At 51.2% G+C, this 24,973-nt stretch overlaps 1 protein-coding gene across 2 annotated transcripts in view; it reads right to left on the bottom strand.

Moving 5' to 3' along the window:
* The window catches only part of LYPD6B (LY6/PLAUR domain containing 6B), an 84,590-nt gene that overhangs the window by 59,036 nt on the left and 581 nt on the right, over positions 1-24,973 (bottom strand). Inside the window, exon 2 of one of the 2 annotated variants that reach the window (XM_068158679.1) lies at positions 24,683-24,736. The gene's annotated coding sequence lies outside the window, so the exon portion shown is untranslated. Of the gene's footprint in view, positions 1-24,682; positions 24,751-24,973 lie in introns of those variants that run through there. The other variant, XM_068158681.1, reaches the window with a different exon arrangement.

Here is a 24,973-nt window from a genome sequence, read left to right on the forward strand (position 1 = left end):
ACGGGAAATTTTGCTCTCAGGCACACCCAGTTTTGGCAGGCCTGAGCAGCTTACCACCTGACCTTGCAGCTTAGACTCACACTTGTATTCACAAGCCCTTCTTGAGGGCTGCAGCTGAGGGGTTTGATCCAGGTGGCACTCAGGCCAGATTCCCTCACTTGGGGAGGGGGGGTTAGATGTAATGGGAAGCAGGATTCTTTTGTCCCACTCGGTAGCTTCCTTCACCAGGAGTTCAGTGGCATGCTGGCCTCAGATGTGGGAGCTCTAGGTGAGCTCTTGTTAGGTGAGCATCCTTTCTCCAAGAAGATGCTCTATCAACAGCTGATCTGCTCATTTCTAGCGGGAAGCTCTTGATCTCTCCTGTGGAAACTGATACACCTTGCAGGAACATCAAAGCTCCATCCTGCAGACAGAGAGACTACAAGAGCAGACAATCACCTGGGAGGAGGAAGGTCTGCATTCCAGCCTTTGTTTCAGCTATCACCCCTTTTAGCCAACGACTTGGCCTTAAAGACCATCCTGAATTCCTCGGGAAGATAAACACCCCTGGTAAACCAGAATAAAGTTTCAGAGGGAGTCATGGTTTCAAAACCTGTATTTCCCCAGCCTCCATCTTCTGCATACCTCCAGGCACCTTCCCACAGGTACAAGAGAAGCCCTCAACAGCTGCCATGAATTCCCTGACGTTAGGAAGGCAGCCAGATTCCTGCTGTGAGGGCTCCATCCAGCAGCTCCAGGACTTCATTATCATTTTAAGGGCTATTTCCGACACACTTCAGAGTTCTCCTGGTTTTAGCCCCATCCCAGAGCCGTATCATCAATGTCTATTAACAGCAGCACTTGCTGCTGCTGCTACTGCAGGGAAGAGGAGGCTCAGGGGAGACCTTCTTGCTCTCTACAACTACCTGAAGGGAGGTTGGAGCCAGGTGGGGGTTGGTCTCTTCTCCCAGGCAAGCAGCACCAGAACAAGAGGACACAGTCCCAAGCTGTGCCAGGGGAAGTTTAGGCTGAATGTTAGGAAGAAGTTCTTCCCAGCAAGAGAGATTGGCCATTGGAATGTGCTGCTCAGGGGGGTGGTGGAGTCCCCATCCCTGGAGGTGTTTAGGAAGAGCCTGGCTGAGGCACTTGGTGCCACGGTTTGGTTGATTAGATGGTGCTGGGTGATAGGCTGGACTCTCTGAGGTCTTTTCCAACCTGGTTAATTCTATTCTATTCATTTCACCAAATGAGTCCAGACACTCCTGAGGAGTGCTGGCAGGGATTAACAATTAACTTTCTTCCAGGCAGGCTTGGAAGCTGATTAACTACTGCATCCTTTACACGGAGAGGAAACAATGCAGCGAAAGAGAAGCTGAATGAAGGCAGTGGCAGATTCCCCCAGAAGTGATGAGAAGAGTTCTGAAGGGATTTCCCCTTATCTCCTTCTTCAAAGGGCATCTACCACATCCCCACTATAAACCAGGGTGCTTTACCTGTGTGTGCACTGCGAGCATTTCTCCTGCTGTAGTAAAATGAGCGAGGCTGCAACAGCCAAAGTGATTTTACTGCTCGTTTTATAGAGTTTTTTCCCAGCCCTTTGATGAGCTGCCATTCCAGCAGGCAATCTTAGCTTCATACCTTTGTTGCTGCTACTCACCTCAACCACACCCATTTCCAGGTTGTCTGTGGGAACAGCCTGAGCTGGGAATTAACCAGGCACACGTCCCCATCTGTATTCCTCACAGCAGGATGCCAAATCTCACACAGAACCCCAGAATGGGCTGGGTTGGAAGGGACCTCCAAAGATCACCCAAGTCCAACCCCCCTCTGCAGTCAGCAGCGACATCCTCAACTAGGTCAGGTTGTCAAGAGCCCTGTCCAGCCTCACTTTGTAGCCAGGTGGGGGTTGCTCTCTTCTCCCAAGCAGCCAGCACCAGAACAAGAGGACAGAGTTTCAAGCTGTGCCAGGGGAAGTTTAGGCTGGAGGTGAGGACAAAGTTCTTCCCAGCAAGAGAGATTGGCCATTGGAATGTGCTGCCCAGGGAGGTGGTGGAGTCACCATCCCTGGAGGTGTTCAAAAAGGGATTAGACACGGCACTTGGACCCATGGTTTAGTTAGTCAGGAGGTGTTGGGTGACAGGTTGGATTTGATGATCTCTGAGGTCTTTTCCAACCTTATTGAGTCTATGTCCAGAGAAGGGCAACAAGGCTGGGGAGAGGCCTTGAGCACAGCCCTATGAGGAGAGGCTGAGGGAGCTGGGGTTGTTTAGCCTGGAGAAGAGGAGGCTCAGGGGTGACCTCATTGCTCTCTTCAACTACCTGAAGGGAGGTTGTAGCCAGGAAGGAGTTGGTCTCTTCTCCCAGGCAACCAGCACCAGAACAAGAGGACACAGTCTCAAGCTGTGCCAGGGGAGGTTTAGACTTGAGATGAGGAGAAAGTTCTTCACCGAGCGAGTCATTCGTCACTGGAATGTGCTGCCCAGGGAGGTGGTGGAGTCACCATCCCTGGAGGTGTTCAAGAGGGGATTGGATGTGGCACTTGGTGCCATGGTCTAGTCATGAGGTCTGTGGTGACAGGTTGGACTCGATGATCCTTGAGGTCTCTTCCAACCTTAGTTATACTGTGAGACTGTGATCTCCAGGGATGGGAACCCAACCACCTCCCTGGGCCACCTGTTCCAGTGCTCCACTACCCTCACATAGGGTCAGAGAGGCTTTCTACAGCATTGCACTTCAGAGACACAAAATACAGAACCATAGAATTGTTTTGGTTGGAAAGCCCTCTAAGATCACCCAGTCCAACCGTCAACCCAACACCATGGCAGCTGTTAAACCATGTCCCAAAGTGCCATGGGACACATGTTTCTTGAACACCTCCAGGGATGGGGACTCCACCACCATCCTCGGCAGCCTGTTCCAGTTCTGCACTAGCCTCATACAGAATCATAGAATCAGTGAGGTTGGAAAAGACCTCAGAGATCATCAAGTCCAACCTGTCACCCAACACCTCCTGACTACTAAACCATGGCACCAAGTGCCACATCCAATCCCCTCTTGAACACCTCCAGGGATGGTGACTCCACCACCTCCCTGGGCAGCACATTCCAGCAGGTAACAACTCTCTCTGTGAAGAACTTTCTCCTCACCTCCAGCCTAAACCTCCCCTGGCACAGCTTGAGACTGCATCCCCTTGTTCTGGCGCTGGTTGTCTGGGAGAAGAGACCAACCCCTTCCTGGCTACAACCACCTTTAAGGTAGTTGTAGAGAGCAATGAGGTCACCCCTGAGCCTCCTCTTCTCCAGGCTAAACAATCCCAGCTCCCTCAGCCCCTCCTCATAGGGCTTGTGCTCAAGGCCTCTCCCCAGCCTTGTTGCCCTTAAATGGATGCAAGCTGCAGCACAGGAGGTTCCACCTCAACACAAGGAGAAACTTCTTTACTGTAAGAGTCACAGAGCACTGCAACAGGCTGCCCACAGAGGTTGTGGAGTCTCCTTCTCTGGAGGCTTTCAAGGCCCATCTGGTTCTGTTCCTGTGTGAGCTGTGCTAGATTGTATGCTCCTGCTCTGGCAGGGGGGTTGGACTCCATCTCCTGAGGTCCTTTCCACCCCCTGACACCCTGTGATCCTGTGAAGGTAATGGTGGTGGAGCTGCCATCACTGGAGATCTTTAAGAAAAGCTTGGATGTGGCACTTGGTGGCATGGTTTAGCTGATGGTGGTGTTAGGCCATAAGCTGGACTTGATGAGCTCAGAAGAAGTTCTATACAGAAAGAGTGATTGCCCATTGGAATGGGCTGCCCGGGGAGGTGGTGGAGTCACTGTCATTGAAGGTGTTCAGGAGGAGACTTGCTGGGGTGCTTGGTGCCATGGGTTAGCTGTTTGGGTGGGCTGGATTGGTTGATGGGTTGGACACAATGACCTTGAAGGTCTCTTCCAACCTGGTTTGGTTTATTCTAATAAAGAGGTCTTTTCCAGCCTCAATGAATCTGCTTCTGTAATACTTGAAATGAGTTTGGGTCTTTTCCTGATAACTGAGAGACAGGAACACGAGTTGCAGCCATGGCTGCTTTTAGCTCTGTTGACTTAAAAGGGTAGATACTGCCAGGTTTCAAGTTTCATACCTTGCCTGTGTCCAGGCATGTGGGTTAGTGTCTTACCAGAGCAGTTGCAAGCACTGAAGCCTCCTCTGTGGAAGCAGCGAAGGGAAACACCGCAGTGTAGTATTACGGAAGGCAAACCATTCACTGCTCCATGCAGCCACTGCATAAACCCCACAACATTCCTCACAGCACAGGAAACTCCCCTCAAAGCCAAAGACAATACTTAAAGAAAAAACAATCTCTATATAAAGCAGTAAGAGAAGCCATTTAAATGCAAATTGTACCTTCAATCCCCTGGGTGTCAGCACTCAGAAGAAGACAGGCCATGATCTTATCTAGCGGTGGTTAACCACAGGCCAGGTTGTAAACATGGATTTAACTTGGTGAAGAGAGCATTCTGACAACTCACAGCACTGCTCAGACCTCTTTATTTTGGCCATTAAGGAGACGAGCAACAATTTGTTTTCTTCTCCTTGAAAGAGTTCACCACAGTTACCACACAGAGGGCAGAGGAGGCCACAAGGATGATCACAGGGCTGGGGCACCGCTGCTATGAAGACAGGCTGAAAGAATTGGGGCTGCTCAGCCTGGAGAAGAGAAGGCTGTGGGAGACACCTTAGAGCTGCATCTCAGTATCTGAAGGGGACCTGCAGGAAGGCTGGGGAGGGACTGGTTAGAAGGGCCTGTGGGGATAGGATGAGGGGCAAGGGTTTGAAACTGGAGCAGGGCGGATTTAGGCTGGACATTAGAAGGAAGTTCTTCACTATGAGAGTGGTGAAACACTGGAACAGGCTGCCCAGAGTGGTGGCTGAGGCCCCATCCCTGGAGACATTGATGATCAGACTTGATGTGGCCCTGGGCTGCCTTGATCTGGTTGGAGGTGTCCCTGCTGACTGCAGAGGGGGTGGACAAGATGACTTTTTTAGGATCCCTTCCAACCTGATGCAATCCATGAATAATTATTCCACCTCTGTGAATAATTACCTCACAAAGCCACAAAGGGAAACATGTCTCTAACAAACTTTCCATCTCTCTGGGTATTACCAGAGGGCAAAACAACAACAAAAATATTTCTGTCCACAGAGAGCAAATAGAATAGAATAGAATGAACCAGATTAGAAAAGACCTTTGAGATCATCGAGCCCAAACTATCATCCAAATGAAATCCTCTGTGAGAAGAGAGATACAAGTTGGGACTTTCTCATCATCACAGAAGGAATGCTGCATTCTTGGCAATATTAAAGAAGATTAACATTAAGAGTGGTAAGGCTTTAGAACAGGCTGCCCAGGGAGGTGGTGGAGTCACCATCCCTGCAGGTGTGCAAAGGATGAGCAGATGTGGCGTTCTGAGACGTGACCTAGCAGTCATGGAGGTGTTGGGTAGAAGGTTGGAGATCACAGTATCACCAAGGTTGGAAGAGACCTCAAAGATCATCAAGTCCAACCTGTCACCACAGACCTCATGACTAGACCATGGCACCAAGTGCCACTTCCAATCCCCTCTGGAACACCTCCAGGGATGGTGACTCCACCACCTCCCTGGGCAGCACATTCCAATGATGAATGACTCAGTGAAGAACTTTGTCCTCACCTCGAGCCTAAACTTCCCCTGGCACAGCTTGAGACTGTGTCCTCTTGTTCTGCTGCTGGTTGCCTGGGAGAAGAGACCAACCCCCACCTGGCTACAACCTCCCTTCAGGTAGTTGTAGAGAGCAATGAGGTCTCCCCTGAGCCTCCTCTTCTCCAGGCTAAGCAACCCCAGCTCCCTCAGCCTCTCCTCACAGGGCTGTGCTCAAGGCCTCTCCCCAGCCTTGTTGCCCTTCTCTGGACACGTTCAAGTGTCTCAATGTCCTTCCTAAACTAAGGGGCCCAGAACAAGATGATGAGGGAGGTCTTGGGAGGTCTTTTCCAACCATTGTGATTCAGTCTTTCTTCACCAACACAGAGATTAGACTAAAACTAAACCAAAGTCTAATGGAAGCCTGCACAGAATCACAGCCCTGGAATGGTCAGAAGAGACCTCAAGGATCATCTAGTTCCAACTCCCCTGCCACAGGCAGGGACACCTTGTGCTAGCTCCTGTGTTAGAGCTGGTATCAGCCATGAACCATCCATCCATCCACCAGCAAGAAGTTAATTTTGTCATTAGAAGGTTGAGCTGAGATTGATGAGCTGGGCTGATGTGCTGCTGTGTTTCTTGCAGGGTTTCAACAAGAGTTCTGCAACCAAGCACCCAGCTTTAAACCCACAACAGGAACCACAGCAGATACACAGCTGAGTAACTGCACAGATGATCTTAGAGTTGATGATCTTAGAGGCCTCTTCCAGCCTTAATGATTCTAAGATGGAAGTATAGGTCTAAACCCCCCCAACCCTAGAGACAACTAGAGGCTTAACTAACCTGTGCTTTAAAAGATGAGAAAGTCTTCAGCTGCATGCAGAATTCCACAACTCAACACACTCAGGTAGGTGATGAGCACAGTTAACACCAGCAGAGCAAAAGCTATTGGGAAACTCCATAGCAGCACAGCACTCTCTCAACACTCTCTGGATGTTTGCTCAAGAAAATAAATACCTGTCCTACAATATCCTGGATTCTTTCTTTGAACAAGCCTTTGGCATCTCCTCTGGCCACCAGCCAGGGGAACCACCATGTTCTCATGGCTGCCCATCAGTTTGGCACTAACTGCCTGGTTTCATGGTCCATAATAGGCACTTCATAATTTCCCTGATAAGCAACTGAAAGGCACCCAGACCACATCCTTCCCAAGACCTCCAGGCTTTGAGGTCAACCCTAAACCCATTTTCACTCCTCCCTTTCTCAATGCCTAAGGCCGAGCTGTGCCCAGGATCAATGCAGGGCTGCCCAAAGCAAAGAAAGGAAACCATCCAGAGGACCTTGACAGGCTGGAGAGGTGGGCACAAGCCAACCTCATGAAGTTCAACAAGAGCAAGGGCAGGGTCCTGCATCTGGGTCGAGGCAATCCCAGGCACAAATACAGGCTGGGCAGTGACTGGCTGGAAAGTAGCCCTGAGGAGAGAGACTTGGGGGTGCTGGTGGACAAAAAGCTCAACATGAGCTCTCAGTGTGCACTTGCAGCCCGCAAAGCCAATCAGATCCTGGGCTGCATCAGGAGAAGTGTGGCTAGCAGGTCGAGGGAGGTGATCCTCCCCCTCTACTCAGCCCTGGTGAGACCCCACCTGGAGTACTGTGTCCAGTTCTGGAGCCCCTATTACAAGAGGGATGTGGAGGTGCTGGAAGGTGTCCAGAGAAGGGCCACAAGGATGAGCAGAGGGCTGGAGCTGCTCTGCTATGAGGACAGACTGAAGGAGTTGGGGCTGTTCAGTCTGCAGAAGAGAAGGCTCCGAGGTGATCTAATTGTGGCCTTCCAGTACCTGAAGGGGGCTACAGGAAGGCTGGGGAAGGACTTCTCAAGATCTCAGGTAGTGATAGGACTAGGGGGAATGGAATGAAGCTGGAGGTGGGGAGATTGAGGCTGGAGGGGAGGAGGAAGTTCTTCCCCATGAGAGTGGTGAAACCCTGGAATGGGTTGTCCAGGGAGGTGGTCGAGGCCCCGTCCCTGGGGGTGTTTAAGCCCAGGCTGGATGAGGCTCTGGGCAGCCTGATCTAGTGTGGGGTGTCCCTGCCCGTGGCAGGGGGGTTGGAACTAGATGATCCTTGTGGTCCCTTCCAACCCTGAATGAAACTATGAAATTATGAAACACTTCCTTCTCTTTCTGTGCAGCCTAAAACTACCCTGTGTCACCCCAAGACTGCCACACAATGCATTCACTCAGCCTTCAGGATCCCAGGGACCAGCTCTCATTGTGCTTCCTCTAGCATGTCAGTGGGATACAAAGAATGGTCATAAATAAATTCATGTGTCCAATGACATTTTCCAGTCTCTGGACATTATTTGCAAGGCACAACAGCCCTTAAAAACCAATTAAAAGTGCCCCTGCTCCTTTTTGATTCCTTGTAGCTGCTATCAGTCTGTTCCTGTATTGATCTTTCACAAGATCTGGCTTCAACAGCTTAAAAATCCTGAGCCATGCAGGAGCTCTCCAAGTATTGGCTATTGAATTAAGGCATCAGAAGAGGAGCTCTTTGCCCTCTGCAGAGGTGAAAACAAGGCTCTCTCAAGCCAAGGGTCACCCAGCTTCATGAGAGGCACCATTCCACCCCACAGCTGTGACTGCTAAAGGTTTTTAAGGTCTTGTTCTGCAGGGAAGGGATGGATCAGATGGATCTCACGACACTGTGATACTGTGAAATCCAAGAGCAGCACGAATACAAAGCATGGAAGAGGTTCAGAATGGTTTAGATGAGAAAGGACCTTTAAAGGTCATCTAGTCCAACCCCCCTGCACTCAGCAGACTGCACAGAGCCCCCAAACAACCTGACCTGCAATGGTTCCAGAGATGAGGCATCTACCACCCCCCTGGGCTCACAGTAATGAATTCCTTCCTTCTCTCCAGTCTGAATCTCCCTCTTTCAGTTCAAGCCATCCCCCCTTGTCCTGTCACAGCAGGCCCTGCTCAAATGTCTGTCCCCAGCTTTCTGATCAGCCCTTGAAGGACTGATAGGCCAACAGAAGGTCTCCCTGGAACCTTCTCTTCTCCAGGCTGAACAGCCCCAACTCTCTCAGCCTGTCCTTGTGGGAGAGGTGCTGCAGCCATCACAACATTGTTGTGGCCTCCTCTGGGCCAGAAGACCACTATCAACTGGTATTCTATGTCTTCATGCTCCAGAAAGCAGTGGACACTTCAAAAAATGAGGTGAAAGGGCCCCCAAAGCCAGTTCCTTTCTGAAAGCTGAGATGGAATGCTGTGGAGCAGTCTGGCTACCTTCACTCACTTTCCTCTCCCCAGGTGGGTCACACCAAAGGCAAGTCAGAAGTGGGTAAGACTGGAAAACCTGTGTAGAATGGTGAAGGTTTTGCCTGCCTCACACTGCTGATAGCATCCTCCTGGGATCTGCACCTTGCCAGGTCCCTACAGCAACAAGAAGTTTAGGTTCTGTAGTCTCTCAGCTGTGTCCCCTTTGTCCTTTAACCCTGTGGCTGATGGACCCCAGCCAGTAATTGAACACTCCCCAGATGAGGACTGCTCCCTCTCCACCTCAGTAGGATGGGAGAGATAATTTGGCGAGGAAAAACATCATGGGTTGAGATAAAAGCAGTTTAAGTGGTGCAGAGCAGACCAAAGCCCAGTCAGTCACTGAGCAACAACTCCGTTGAAATGAGCACTTCCCAGGTTTCTGAAGAGGACATTAGGTGGTAAGGAAAATCCCTTGGGTCAGATCAGGTTCCAGCCAGGTGCTCTCCCAGATTCCTGCCCACCTCAGCCTCCTTGTGAAGGAGCAGAGTGAGAAACAAGAGAAGACCTTGGTGCTGTTCACCAAGAGGCAAAACCTGGGTGTGTTATCAGCAGTGGTTTGGTCCCAAAGATAGAAGAGAGCACCATATGGGCTGCTGTGAAGAAAACTGACTCAATCCCAGCCAAACTCAGCACAAACCCTACCAGCAAACTCCTGCAGGAGTGCCAGCACAAAAATGACTCCTTCCAAGAACTCAGCCTCCCTGAAGATATTCACAGAATCACCTCCTTGACCTGCTGGCTCTGCTTCTCTTGATGCAGCCCAGGATGTGATTGGCTTTCTGGGCTGCAAGTGCTCACTGCTGGCTCCTCTTGAGCTTCTCATCCCCCAGCACCCCCAAGTCTTTTTCCTTCCAGGCTGCTCTCAAGCCAGTCCCTGCCCAGCCTGTATTGGTGCCTGGGATTGCCCTGACCCAGCTGCAGGACCTTGCACTTGGTCTTGTTGAACCTCATGAGGTTGGCTTGGGCTCACCTCTGCAACCTGTCCAGGTCCCTCTGGATGGCTTCCCTTCCCTCCAGCTGTCTGCTGCACCACACAGCTTGGTGTCATCAGCAAACCTCCTGAGGGTGCACTCAATGCCACTGTCCATGGCACCCACACAGATGTTGAACAAGACAGGTCCCAGGACTGATCTCTGAGGGACTCCACTCATCACTAAGCAACCCCAGCTCCCTCAGCCTCTCCTCACAGGGCTGTGTTCCAAACCCCTCCCCAACTTTGTTGCCCTTCTCTGGACACCTTCCAGCAGCTCAACCTCCTTCCTAAACTGAGGGGCCCAGAACTGGACACAGGACTCAAGGTGTGGCCTAACCAGTGCAGTGTACAGGGGCAGAATGACCTCCCTGCTCCTGCTGGCCACACTCTTCCTGATGCAGGCCAGGATGCCACTGGCCCTCTTGGCTGCCTGGGCACACTGCAGGCTCATGTTCAGCCTACCATCAACCAGCACCCACAGGTCCCTCTCTGCATGCTGTTGTTGGAAACAACCTTTGATCCAACCATCCTGGCAGAAGCAGCAATCCTTGTTGTGGCCAATGTGCAGAACCCGGCACTTGGATGTGTTCAATCTCCTGCCCTTGGACTCTGCCCATCTGTCCAGCCTGTCGAGGTCCCTCTGCAGAGCCTCTCTACCCTCCAGCAGATCAACTCCTGCCCCCAGCTTGGTATCATCAGCAAATTTACTGATGATGGACTCAATGCCCTCATCCAGATCATCAATAAAGATATTAAAGAGGATGGGGCCCAGCACTGATCCCTGGGGCACACCACTGGTGCCTGGCTGCCAGCTGGATGTGGCACCATTCACCACCACTCTCTGGGCTTGGTCCTCCAGCCAGTTCCTAACCCAATGCAGTGTGCTGGAAACCACCCCCTGGGATCATGAAGTCCAACCACTCTACAAAGTTTACCCCTAAACCACATTCCCAAGCACCACATCTGACCAATAAATAACTACAGAAGTAGCAAAAGGGAAGAAATCTCTCTCTACCACCCCCCCACAACTAAGAACCAGCCTTATTCAAAGCTCACTCCACTAGGTGATGGGTTCCCCAAGTCCTTGCAGGGCAAAAATGAAGTCTTGTGGCAATCAAGAATGTCAGCAGAAGGCCTTTTCTTCCTGCCCTGCTAATTCTTAGTGAAATATTTTCTCTCTCCCTCTGAAATGTGGCTTTGAACTACAGCAAACAATTCTGGCCCAGCAGCCAGGCAGCTCTTTGTCAAATCATTAGGGCGTTGCTAAAGTCAATGTTGGGCAGGAAAGGGAGTAAAGTCTGCCTCAGCATTCTCTCAGGACACTCACAATAGCTGAGGGGCTGCTCAGAGAGAAGAGACTCTGAAGCCTGGCAAGGAGGTGGAATGTGTAAATCTTACCTCTCAGGAGTGTTTAGACAAGGCAATCAATCCTCAAGCCACAAGCAGTTGGCAAGGGCCAGCGAGGAAGGAGGCGTGGGGGGGAAGTGTACACCAAGAGGCTCCCAGTAAAAACAACTGAACAACAAACACCACAACAATCAGAGAGTCACAGAGCCACACCAGGGCTCCCACTCTGCTCAGCAGCACATACTCCTAGGCTGGAAAGAAAGATAATGAAGGATAAAGACTTATTTCCATGAAGCTACCCAGCAGATCCATTCTGCAGGGCAGAGTGGACCTTCCTTAGGCTTGAGAGGATAGGATAGGATAGGATAGGATAGGATAGGATAGGATAGGATAGGATAGGATAGGATAGGATAGGATAGGATAGGATAGGATAGGATAGGATAGGATAGGATAGGATAGGATAGGATAGACCAGGTTGGAAAAGACCTCAGAGATCATCATCTCCAACCTATCACCCAGCACCATCTCATCAACTAAACCATGGGCACCAAGTGCCTCAGCCAGGCTCTTCCTAAACACCTCCAGGGATGATGACTCCACCACCTCCCTGGGCAGCACATTCCAATGGCCAATCTCTCTTGCTGGGAAGAACTTTCTCCTCACCTCCAGCCTAAATCTTCCCTGGCACAGCTTGGGACTGTGTCCTCTTGTTCTGGGGCTGGGTGCCTGGGAGAAGAGACCAACCCCCACCTGGCTACAACCTCCCTTCAGGGAGTTGTAGAGAGCAAGAAGGTCTCCCCTGAGCCTCCTCTTCTCCAGGCTAAACAGACCCAGCTCCCTCAGCCTCTCCTCACAGGGCTGTGCCCCAGACCACTCCTCAGCTTTGTTGCCCTTCTCTGGACACCTTCCAGCAACTCAACATCTTTCCTAAACTGAGGGGCCCAGAACTGGACACAGGACTCAAGGTGTGGCCTAACCAGTGCAGTGTACAGGGGCAGAATGACCTCCCTGCTCCTGCTGGCCACACTGTTCCTGATACAGGCCAGGATGCCCTTGGCCTTCTTGGCCACCTGGGCACACTGCTGGCTCATGTTCAGCCTCCCATCAACCAGCACCCCCAGGTCCCTCTCTGCATGCTGTTGTTGGAAACAACCTTTGCTCCAACCATCCTGGCAGAAGCAGCAATCCTCTGCCTCTTCAGAAGGTCACCTCAGAGATGATTGATCTGCCTGATCTGTAAGTCAGGCTGGAAAGGACCTCAGAGGTCATCTACTCCAATCCCACTGCCATGGGCAGGGACACCTCTCAACTGGACTCAGCTGCTCAAGGCCTCATCCAACCTGCCCTTGAACACCCCCATGGAGGAGGCATCCACAACTTCCCTGGACAGCCCGTTCCAGAGTCCAACCACCCTCATACTGAAGAACTTCTTCCTAAGATCCAGTCTAACCCTGCTCTTCCTCAGCTTCAAACCATTGCCCCTTGCTGTATTTCTAGACAGCCCTATGTAAAGTCCCTCTGCAGCCTTCCAGTGATCATCACTCAGCACTCACACTGCTCCCCACCCTAGCCAAGATGTGCAGGTCTCATCTAAATTGTGACTTGGAGAAACACAAAACCTCACAAACTAACCCAGTCAGCAGGGGGGGTGGACTTGATCTTTGGAGATCCCTTCCAACCCTGTGAGCTGTGAAGATGGTGCTGTGGTGAGTGCATGCTCTGCCTAGCCAGGGGTGAAGATGGGTATGGTGTGAGGTCTCAGGAAGCTTGGAGGGCTCATGAGATGTGTTACTGCCTGGAAATCCCAGCAGCCAGCCCTTCCCAACAGCTGCTTATTCACCAGGGAGCAAAGACAGAGAACTGCTGTGAGCCTCCACACCAGATGCCCTGAATTCCAGTTTGACTTAGCACAGAATTCATGGTGCCTGGAGGCACTAGAGGTAGGCAATGACAGCCCTTCATCTCTGCCTCTGAAAACACAAAAACACAACAAAACCAAACCCCAGACCTGCAGATTTTTGTTAAATTAGCAAACTGGCCTTAACAAAAGGTATTAATTACAGCACCTCACAGGGCCTGTGCTATGGTGAGCAGCTACAAGGAATCATAGGGTGGGAAGGGACCTCAAGGATCATCCAGTTCCAACCCCCCTGCCACGGCCAGGGACACCTCACACTACAGCAGGTTGCTCACAGCCACATCCAGCCTGGCTGCAAACACCTCCAGGGATGAGGCTTCCACCACCTCCCTGGGCAACCTGTGCCAGGCTCTCACCACCCTCATGGGGAACAACTTCTTCCTCACATCCAATCTCAATCTACCCATTGCTAGTTTTGCTCCATTCCCCCCAGTCCTATCACTCCCTGACACCCTCAAAAGTCCTTCCCCAGCTTTCTTGCAGCCCCCTTCAGACACTGGAAGGCCACAATGAGGTCTCCTCAGACTGCACAACCCCAACTCCCTCAGTCTGTCCTCACAGCAGAGCAGCTCCAGCCCTCTGCTCATCCTTGTGGCCTTTCTCTGGACACCTTCCAGCACCTCCAGATCCTTCCTGTGCTAGGGGGTCCAGAGCTGGACACAGTGCTCCAGGTGGGGTCTCAGCAGAGTGGAGCAGAGGGGGAGAATCACCTCCCTCGCCCTGCTGGCTATAACACCCTCAGCCCCCCCAGCAGGGTCAGGGAAGGGATGGAGCCCTTCTGCACACCAAACCCCTCATTTCCTCTACCTGGTGAAGCAGAAATCCTGCCTCACTTGACACATCTTTCTTCTTGTCTAATTACAGAGCAATTATTAACTGTTGCTGTTGCCCACAAGAGGCATTTTCAAGTCGGTGCAGATGAGCTGTAAATCTGCAGCCCTTCTCTACTTCATTCACATTCTAAATGCCTCTTCTCATCACTTTTTCCACCCTAGACATGCCTAAATTCTTTTTAGCCCTGGGTCTCCCACCTCTGCTAATCTCTCCCAAGGTGAGGCTCATCACAAGGAGGGTGGGAATTTTGTTTCTGAATGGGATTGCTTCCCAACTTGGATCATTTCAACAGACCAGACCTGCAAAAAGAACCAACAGAGGCAGGAGGGACCGGTAAGAGAGCTTTAGGTATTCAGCATCCACACCCTCTCTCCACAAATCTCACTGCTGTAGGGGGGGGCTGTGGCAGTCTGCTCAGGGTATTCTGACTACCAAAAGGTTGAGTACCAAGGTTGTGCAGAAACTGTAAGGCTGCTTGATGTAGATCAAGAGAAGGAGGAGTGGACAAACCCACACAATCAGCATTTCCCCTCAGCAGGACTGCATTGGTTTTGGTATAAAGTGGCAGAATTTACTGCTCCCCCTTCCCTTTGGTCCCCTGTCCTCGAAGGAGAGCACCCACTGCTGTAGTTCTACCTTTTCCCTCAAACAGAAATGAAGCCAAAGGATCAGATCTGGAATGTCATAAAAGAAAGAGGTGAGCAAGTCCTCCTGCAGCTCTCATAAGGCCTAACACTTGATTATCCTTCTTGGTTCTGATCTATCTCACAGATTCATGGTTTTGGTTAGAAGGGACCTGCAAGATCATCCAGTTCCAACTCCCCTGCCATGGGCAGGGACACCTCACACTAGAGCAGCTTGCTCAAGACCTAATCCAACCTGACCTTGAATACCTCCAGGGAAAGGACATCCACAGACTCCCTGGGCAACCTGTTCCAATGTCTCACTACCCTCACTGGAAAGAATTTCTTCCTAATCTCCAGCCTAATTCTAACCTCTTCCAGCTTCAATCCACTCCCTGTCACTACAAGCCCTTGTAAAAAGTCCCTCCCCAGCTCTCCTGTAGCCTTCCTCAGACATTGGAAAGCTGCTCTGTGAAACCCCTCCACCACCTCCCTGGGCAGCACATTCCAATGGCCAATCTCTCTTTCTCTGAAGAACTTCTTCCTAACATCCAGCCTAAACCTCCCCTGGCACAGCTTGAGACTGTGTCCTCTTGTTCTGGTGCTGGTTGTCTGGGAGAAGAGGCCAATCCCCACCTGGCTACAACCTCCCTTCAGGGAGTTGTAGAGAGCAATAAGGTCTCCCCTGAGCCTCCTCTTCTTCAGGCAAAGCAACTTCAGCTCCCTCAGCCTCTCCTCACAGGGCTTGGGGTAGAGTGGCTGCAAAGCTGCCCAGTAGAGAAAGACCTGGGGGTGCTGGCCAACAGCTGGCTGAAGATGAGCCAGCCTGTGGCCAAGAAGGCCAACAGCATCCTGGCCTGGAACCAAAGCAGTGTGACCAGAAGGACCAGGGAATCGATTATCCCTTCTGTACCTCCTGTACTCAGCACTGGGGAGGCCACACCTTGAGTACTGTGTCCAGTTTTGAGCCCCTCACTCCAAGAAGGACATTGAGGGGCTGGAGCTGGCCCACAGAAAGGCAACATAGCTGGAGAAGGGGCTGGACAATGAGTCTTGTGAGGAGCAGCTAAAGGAACTGGGGTTGTTCAGCCTGGAGAAAAGGAGGCTAAGGCAGAGGCTGAGGTGGTAGAGAGCTGGCTCTCTACAGCTCCCTGAAAGGAGACTGAAGCCAGGCAGGCTTGGTCTCTTCTCCAAAGGAACATGGGGCAGAACAAGAGGCAATGGCCTCAAGCTGAACCAAGGGGGGTGTAGGTTGGATATTGGAAGAAATTTCTTCACTTGGAAGGGTTCTCAGGCACTGGCACAGGCTGCCCAGGCTGGTGTTGAATCCCCATCCCCAGAGGTGTTCCAAAGAGGCAGAGATGCGGTGCTGAGGGCCACGGTTTAGCTCCAGCCTCGGCAGGGCTCGAGAATGGTTGGATTGGATGATCTTAAAGGTCCTTCCCAATTCTATGATTCCCTGACAATGCTCCCCAGGTTAGCAGCCCAAGGCAGAGGTGCTGCACTGCTGTTTCATCAGCCTTTAGCTCCATTTCTGCAGATGAAGCTGAGCTCTGAATTAGTGCAATTTGCCACAACAGGTTTATTCACATCGAGACAAAGCTGGGGCAGCATTTTCCACCCCCAAAAAAAAAAGAAGAAGAAAGGATTAGATGACTGTTAACTACCTCCTGCATGTTTAGACTCTGAGAAGGGTAATCACCACACTTCAGGGCATGATCTGCAGGGGTCAGGAAGATAATCTGACGCCCATCTTTCTGGTTTTGACATTGCCCAATTGGGTAGGTGCATAATAGAGGATATTAGTCTGGCCTGAAGGGTTGGTTATTCATCACTGCCACAGGCAGCTTCACAGATCAGAGATGATGAGAGCCAGTCTAGCATGGCAACCTGCTCCCTCAAACACTGAAATGCACTCCACAGCCCAGAGGTTGAACACTGCCCTTTATTTAAGACCCAAATCAGAGATAGTCAGAGGGGGTTGGACTAGATGACCTTTGGAGGCCCCTTCCAACGCAGACCATTCTGTGGTAACCCATGAGTTCACCACTGGACTCCACATGGACACATCCTGGAAGGCTCTGTCATTGTACCAAGGCTTCTTGGTTTGTTGGGTTTAGTTCACAGAGTGATTTCAGACCTTGCAGAGCTATAGCACAGACATCACTCCAGAGAAATTATTTGCATGTATTTTATGTTTCAAAAACCTTCTGAATGAGTTTAAGCTCCAGTCACAGAACCCAAACATGGCAGGGGTTGGGAAGGACCTCTGGAGGTCATCCAGTTCAACCCCCCCTGCTAAAGCAGGGGCACCCACAGCAGCTTGCCCAGCAGCACAATGGCCAGGTGGGGTTGGATGGTCTCCAGAGAAAACTCCACAGCAGCCTGCTCCAGGGCTCCAGCACCCTCACACCAAGCAACTTTCTCCTCCTGTTCAGATGGAACTTCCTGGATTCCCAGGAAGTTTGTGCCCAGCACAAACACCAAACAAGTTTCTCCTCCTGTTCAGATGGAACTTCCTGGGCTCCAGTTTGTGCCCATTGCCCCTTGTCCTGTCCCTAGGCACCACTGACAAGAGTCTGCTGGCCACATCCTCTTGCCCCTCACCTTTTAGCCATCAATCAGCATTGATAATGCTTATAACTAATTGATAATACCTTGCCTTTAAACCTAGGGCAAATACAGATACAGCTCAAGTATGGCTCCTACAAACAACGTTAGTCTCCCATCTATATAACCCAAGACAGGCCTCAGGATCTCAGTTTCAGCTCCTCTACCATTTGGGAATACCAATGTAACCTTCCTAGGCTACAGGGAAAGGAGCATGGTGGGGATCAGTCTCTTCTCCCAAGTAAAAAGCAAGAGCACAGGGGAAAATGGCCTCAAGTTGCTCCAGAGACACCACAAGGTCACTCTGACTGACACAGGAATGAAAACAGTTCTCACAAACACACCAATTTAGGAGTAAAACTAATTGAGGGGGTGAAGACATGCAGATTTTACACCTATTACTGCAAGCTTCTCCTCCCCTTCAGCTTATCAGCACTTACTTCTATTCTGGGAAAAATAATGAAGGACAAAGACTTCTTTCCATGAAGCTACCCAGCAGGACAGAGTGGACCTTCCTTAGGCTTGAGAGCTGTTATTGCAAAGCACCTTTGCCCCAACCATCCTGGCAGAAGCAGCAATCACCTCCCTCTTCAGAAGGTCAACTCAGAGATGATGGATCTGCCTGATTTGTAAGTCATGGCTTAGCTTGGAAAGGAACTTAGAGATCATCCACTCCAACCCCACTGCCATGGGCAGGGACACCTCTCAACTAGATTTCACTGTTCAGGGCCTCATCCAACCTGGCACTGAACATCTCCAGGGAGGAGGTATCCACAACCTCCCTGAGCAAACTATTGCAGAGTCTCACCAGCCTCCTACTGAAGAACTTGTTGCTAAGATCCAGTCTAACCCTGCTCTCCTCAGCTTCAAATCACTCCCCCTTGTCCTGTCTCTAGACACCCTTATGAAGAGTACCTCTGCAGCCTTCCTGCAGGTTCCTTTCAGGAGGTGTTTAGGAAGAGCCTGGCTGAGGCACTTGGTGCCATGGTTTAGTTGATTAGATGGTGCTGGGTGCCAGGTTGGACTCAATGACCTCAAAGGTCTTTTCCAACCTGGTTCATTCTATTCTATTAGAAAGCTGCTATAAGGTTCCCCTGGAGTCTTCTCCTCTCCAGGCTGAACACCCCCAGCTCCCTCACCCTATCCTCACAGCAGAGGTGCTCCAACCCTCACATCATCTTGGTGGCCCTCCTCTGGACTCCATCCAGCAGTTCTGTGCCCTTCTTATTATGGGGACACCAGAACTGGACACAGTATTTGAGGTGGGGCTCTCACAAGAGCAGAGTGGAGTCTAATGACTTCAGACATCAACAGGTTTAGTCTAATGACTTAATGCAGCAGACGTTAGGTTACCTTAAACACTTCAGCAACAGGTTGTGGCCATGCAAAAGCCCACAACTCTCCAGCAAGAATAGAATAGGAATAGGAATAGGAATTAGACCAGACCAGACCAGGTTGGAAGAAACCTTCAAGATCATCATGTCCAACCTATCACCCAACACCACCTAATCAACTAACCCATGGCACCAAGCACCCCATCAAGTCTCCCCCTGAACACCTCCAGTGATGGTGACTCCACCACCCCCCTGGGCAGCAAATTCCAATGGCCAATCTCTCCCTCTCTGTAGAATTTCTTCCTCACCTCCAGCCTAAACCTCCCCTGGCACAGCCTGAGACTGTGTCCTCTTGTTCTGTTACAGGTTGCCTGGGAGAAGAGACCAACCCCCACCTGGCTACAACCTCCCTTCAGGGAGTCGTAGAGAGCAAGAAGGTCTCCCCTGAGCCTCCTCTTCTCCAGGCTAAGCAACCCCAGCTCCCTCAGCCTCTCCTCACAGGGCTGTGTTCCAAGCCCCTCACCAACTTTGTTGCCCTCCTCTGGACACTTTCACTGAGGAGCACTGAGGGCAGGATGGGGTTCAAGCAGCAGTGAAGATGTCAGAGGTGTTAAACTTCAGAACAGCTTTTCTGACTGCCAGTGAGGTCCCAGGCCACAGAGCAGAGTGACTTTCTGTAACCCACTGATTAACCATCGATGCTGCTCCAGGGGGAGGCTTGATTTTGATCTCAGCATACCAAAGAAGCAGGCAATTTTTTTCCTCACCATGCTTCTGAGAGATAGGATTGGTTATCAGACCATTTTACTGACTCTGAGGAAAAAAACCAAGCAAACAAACCCACCCCAACCCCCAAAAAGGCAAAACAAAACAAAACACCACACCAAAAAAAAGATAAAGGAAACAGAGTTTGGAGTTAAATAACTTTTGTAGATGCCCTGATAGTGTAGGCTAAAGCTGGACTACCCAACACTGAAAATGAAATTTTTATGCCCCTGTTATAGTGTTTACAGAATGTTTCTAGTGGAAAACATCACCCTAGGCCTTCCCACCACCCTAACATGACCTAGGAGAGAGTTCCACAGGGTTAGACTGACACATAGAATCACAGAATTGTCAGGCTTGGAAGGGGCCTCAAGGATCAGCCAGTTCCAACCCCCCTGCCAGGGCCAGGGACACCTCACACTACAGCAGGTTGCTCACAGCCACATCCAGCCTGGCTGCAAACACCTCCAGGGATGAGGCTTCCACCACCTCCCTGGGCAACCTGTGCCAGTCTCTCACCACCCTCATGGGGAACAACTTCTTCCTAACATTCAATCTCAATCTACCCTCCTCTGGCTTGGATCCACTCCCCCCAGTCCTATCACTCCCTGACACCCTCAAAAGTCCCTCCCCAGCTTTCTTGTAGCCCCCTTCAGATACTGGAAGGCCACAATGAGGTCTCCTCAGAGCCTTCTCTTCTCCAGACTGAACAGCCCCAACTCCCTCAGTCTGTCCTCAGAGCAGAGCAGCTCCAGCCCTCTGCTCATCCTCATGGCCCTTCTCTGGACACCTTCCAGCACCTCCAGATCCTTCCTGTGCTAGGGGCTGGACACAGTGCTCCAGGTGGGGTCTCAGCAGAGTGGAGTGGAGAGGGAGAATCACCTCTCTTGACCTGCTGGCTCTGCTTCTCTTGCTGCAGCCCAGGCTCTGGTTGGCTTTCTGGGCTGTTAAGTGCTCACTGCTGGCTCCTGTTTTGCTTCTCATCCACCAGCACCCCCAAGTCCTGTTCTGCTCTCAAGCCAGATCCTGCCCAGCCTCTATGAGTGCCTGGGATTGCCCTGACCCAGATGCAGATGGGGAAACTCTACATGCTTATATTTCTTGGGGTGAAACTGGCACCCTTAAGAACAGCAGTGCTGTTTGTTTCTTTACAGTCTGATCAGAGCAATTTGTGCAAAAGTCCTCATTATTCCCTATAATGAGACAAGAAATCACTAGAAAGGAAAGAAATTACTTGTCTAGAACCATTCTGGAATGGCTTGCCCAGAGAATTTGAGAATACCTCATTCCTGGAAGTGTTTAAGGCCAGGCTGGATGTGGCCCTGAGCAACTTGGTCTGGTGTGAGGTGCTCCTGCCCACAGCAGGGGGGTTGGAACTGGATGATCTTTGAGGTCCTTTCCAACTCGAGCCATTCTGTGTTTCAGCAAGTTAGAATGTAGCTGAAACCCAGATCTTCTAACAAAAAGATTCATGCTCTAACCCTTTACTGCTCCATTTCTAGAGGTGTGATATTAACAACAGGGTTTGTAAGTTGATTTCAAGCAGGTTTCACCCAACACTTTACATCTGTTTAAAGATCAAAGCAAGCTCCAGACAAAAACCACCAAATGCAGGCCATTTTCCCCCAGCTTGGTTCCTTGCCCAAGCCTGCAGTTCACACCAGGTACATCAAAAAGCCCCAAGCTCCAGGCAAGAAATCCCCATCCAGTTTTGTTGGCATAGCTAAAATTGTGCTGTTTCAGCCTGGAAACGGATCCTAACTCATGCCTCTGCGTGGGCACCACGTTCTGAGTGAGGAAAACTCAGTGGTCCTGAGCCTTCATTTCAGTGCTTGGCACTCAGAATGACCAGCCCTGATAGACAGATGTCTGCTGAAAGCACACATGAAGTCTAGAAGATGAGACCTTCTTGTGGCCTTCCAGGATCTTAAGGGGTCTGCAGTGAGCACTTGCAGCCCAGAAAGCCAACCAGAGCCTGGGCTGCAGCAAGAGAAGCAGAGCCAGCAGGGCCAGGGAGGGGATTCTGCCCCTCTGCTCTGCTGAGACCCCACCTGGAGCACTGTGTCCAGTTCTGGAGCCCCTAGCACAGGAAGGATCTGGAGGTGCTGGAAGGTGTCCAGAGAAGGGCCATGAGGATGAGCAGAGGGCTGGAGCTGCTCTGCTATGAGGACAGACTGAGGGAGTTGGGGCTGTTCAGTCTGGAGAAGAGAAGGCTCCCAGGAGACCTAATTGTGGCCTTCCAGGATCTGAAGGGGGCTACAAGAAAGCTGGGGAGGGACTTTTGAGGGTGTCAGGGAGTGATAGGTCTAGGGGGAATGGATCCAAGCTAGAGGAGGGTAGATTGAGATTGGATGTGGGGAAGAAGTTGTTCCCCATGAGGGTGGTGAGAGACTGGCACAGGTTGCCCAGAGAGGTGGTGGAAGCCTCATCTCTGGAGGTGTTTGCAGCCAGGCTGGATGTGGCTGTGAGCAACCTGCTGTAGTGTGAGGTGTTCCTGCCCATGGCAGGGGGGTTGGGACTGGCTGAGCCTTGAGGTCCCTTCCAACCCTGACAACTCTATGGTTCTAATCCATCACACCCACAACTCAATCCTTCAGGAAAGCTGCAGCCTGGAATTCCTTCTGAAGCTGGCTGGCATGGCACCACTCTACAAACCCTTCCACCCCCCCCCCCCCAGCTGTTAGACGTGCACCTCATGCAGAAGTCCTTTGAGTCACACACGTGAATAACTGAAGCATTCCTTTCCTTTGAATCTACTAAACCCAGCTACTGGATATGAAGAAAGGAATAGTGAGGAATTTGGGCTTGAGGAAAAAAAAGGGGGGATTTTCTGAAGTATCAGAATTCAAACAGCATAATTAGGTTTAGGCTGGAGGATTTGTCATAGATTCACAGAATGGTTTGGGTTGGAAGGGACCTAAAGATCATCTAGTTCCAACCTCCCTGTCATGGGCAGGGACACCTTCCACCAGCCCAGGTTGCTCAAGGCCTCATCCAACCTGGCCTTGAACACCTCCAGGGAGGGGACATCCACAGCCTCCCTGGGCAACCTGTTCCAGTGTCTCACCACCCTCACTGCAAAGAGTTTCTTCCTAATCTCCAGGCTCCATCTGCCCTCTTCCAGCTCAAAGCTCGTGTCCTTTCCTTCAAGCCCTCATAAAAAGTCCATCCCCAGCCTTCCTGTAGGCTCCCCTCAGGTACTGGAAGGCTGCTCTAATATCTCCCTGGAGCGTTCTCTTCTCCAAGCTGAACAGCCCTGACTCTCTCAGCCTGTCCCCATAGGGGAGGTGCCCCAGCCCTTTGCTCATCTTTGTGGCCTCCTCTAGAGTCTGCATGGAATGACTCAAGCCAGGGGTTAGCAAGGCACAGGTGTCTCTTCTACAGCCTTCCCACGGGCAGAAGTGCCTGTTCTTGCAAGACATTCTTTCCCCTGCAGCACCTTGCACGTGCCAGTTGCACACCTCCTCAACAAAGAGACTGTATCTGCCCTCACCTTGGCTGTGTTCTCCCTCTTTTCAAGGTTGGACTCGATGATCTTAAAGGTCTCTTCCAACCAACACAACTCTATGGCTCTCTCCCTTCCACCAGATAAAGCATCCAGCACCTGGTGCCAGCCAGAGGGTGGAATCCATCAGAAGTCCTTCAAGGATCAACAGGCAGGATCCATCCTACATAAGCTGCTTACAGGATTTACTGGACTCCTGACAGTTAACACCACACAGCCAGAATGCCAGATGTCAAGCCTCGGAGATAGGGCACTGACAAAACCAGGCTAAGGCAAAAGGCCCTACAGCTTATCTGCTCTGGAAGGGAAGTCATTGAGAGGATACAACTGGCTGTGAGCTGAACCCTGCAATTATCAGGCTGGGAAATGCTAATTGACTTAAAGCAAGCAAGGCATTCTCTTTGGAGAGGAGGAGGCTGAGGGGAGACCTCACTGCTCTCTACAGCTCCCTGAAAGGAGGTTGCAGGGAGGTAGGGATGGACCCTTCTCCCTAGTAACAGGTGATAGAACGAGATGAAATGGCCTGAAACTGTGCTGGGGAGGTTGAGGCTGGAGATGAGGAACAAGTTCTTTGCTGCAAGAGTGCAGGCATTGGAACAGGCTGCCCAGGAAGGGGGTGGAACCGGTTGTTCTGTGGCCATGGCACGTTGGTTTGTGGTTTAATGGCCATGGTGGTGTGGGTTTGATGCTTGGACTTGATGATCTCAGAGGTCTTTTCCAAAACAAAACAGTTCTGTGGTTCTAAGGCACGATGTGAGGAGGAAAAGCCTCTCACCAGCAGCAGTGGTGGTGAAGTTAATTGTGCATTGACTAGAAGAGTAGAAGTATTACCATGCAGGGACTGATGAATCACCCAGCCGTGCCGGCTGTAACAAAGAGGACAACTCCCTTCACCCATGCTCTAAAACATCCATCTACAATTAGCTCTGGAATTCACCTGCAGGACTGCACTGCTGGTGTGTGGCCTGGCCGTGCTCTGCTGAGGTGCTGACCAGCACGGGCAATGCAAGGGGGACGTTCCCGAAGGAGGATGTGCTCTTTCAGCTTTGAATGCCCTATCTCCAAGCTGGTGTATGCCTGCTCCAGCGCAGGCAAGGACGAAATTCATTCTTTGTTGTCATAAACCTTCAATTTTGTGTCCTTGCCTTAAAAGCTCTCCTGAGGAGAGGCACAGCAAGGTGCTGCAATCAGGAGTTTCAGCGTTAGGGAGGAAGCTTGAAAGCTTTGAGCTCCTGGGTTCACCACCAAGCTGAGAATCAGGGATCTCAGCAGCTCCTATTTGATCATTTTAAAAGCAAACACGTTCTGGAGGGAGGGAAACTTCACTCATGACCTGAGCATCTGGGGTTAGCAGAGCTGTGTTTCTGAAGCAGGCTGCATCTCTGCCTCGGCGGTGCCCAGCTCTACCCCGCACTTCCCCTCAGACAGCAAATCACAGGAGCCTGTTTGCCTGAGATCGCCCTCAGGAATCAACCAGCTGAGTCTTGCAAACCAGTTCTATCTGCACCAACCACACACACTCATCAACCCAGGGACTGCTTTTATGAACCCTATTACCTGAGCGCCCATCGGCCTTGCGCAGTCCCCAGCCCTGGGCACCGCACCAAGGCCGACAGCTCTCGTTCCAAGGGCTTCACAGCCTCATTCAACACAAAAATACACATCTCTGCATGGGAAATAGGTACAGGCAGCCCACATCCATCCTCAGGAGAAACACCATTCGTAGGGCACCACTGCTACTGCCAGCCAGTGGGAGCCCAGCCCCTGCTTGTATACTTTAGGGTGGGTGGCTTGTCTTTTGTGGTTTTCACTTACTTGTGTTAGTTACTTGCATTTACTTCATTAGGTGCTTCGGTATCTGAAGGAAGCCTACAAGAGGGAAAAAAAAAAAAGCTGGAGGGACTTTTTGCAAGGGCTTGTTGTGAGAGGGCAGGGGGCAATGGCTTTGAGCTGTAAGAGAAGAGATTGAGACTGGAGATTGGGAAGAAATTCTTTACGGCGAGACACTGGAGCAGGTTTTGCCCAGAAAGGAAGGTTGTGGGTGCCCCCTCCCTGGAGGTGTTCATGGCCAGAGTGGATGGAGCCTTGAGCAACCTGGGCTGGTGG

This window comes from Melanerpes formicivorus, unplaced genomic scaffold (genome assembly GCF_026170545.1).
Source record: "Melanerpes formicivorus ecotype bairdi unplaced genomic scaffold, bMelFor1.0.p_v2 SCAF_41, whole genome shotgun sequence".
Lineage (NCBI taxonomy): Eukaryota > Metazoa > Chordata > Aves > Piciformes > Picidae > Melanerpes > Melanerpes formicivorus.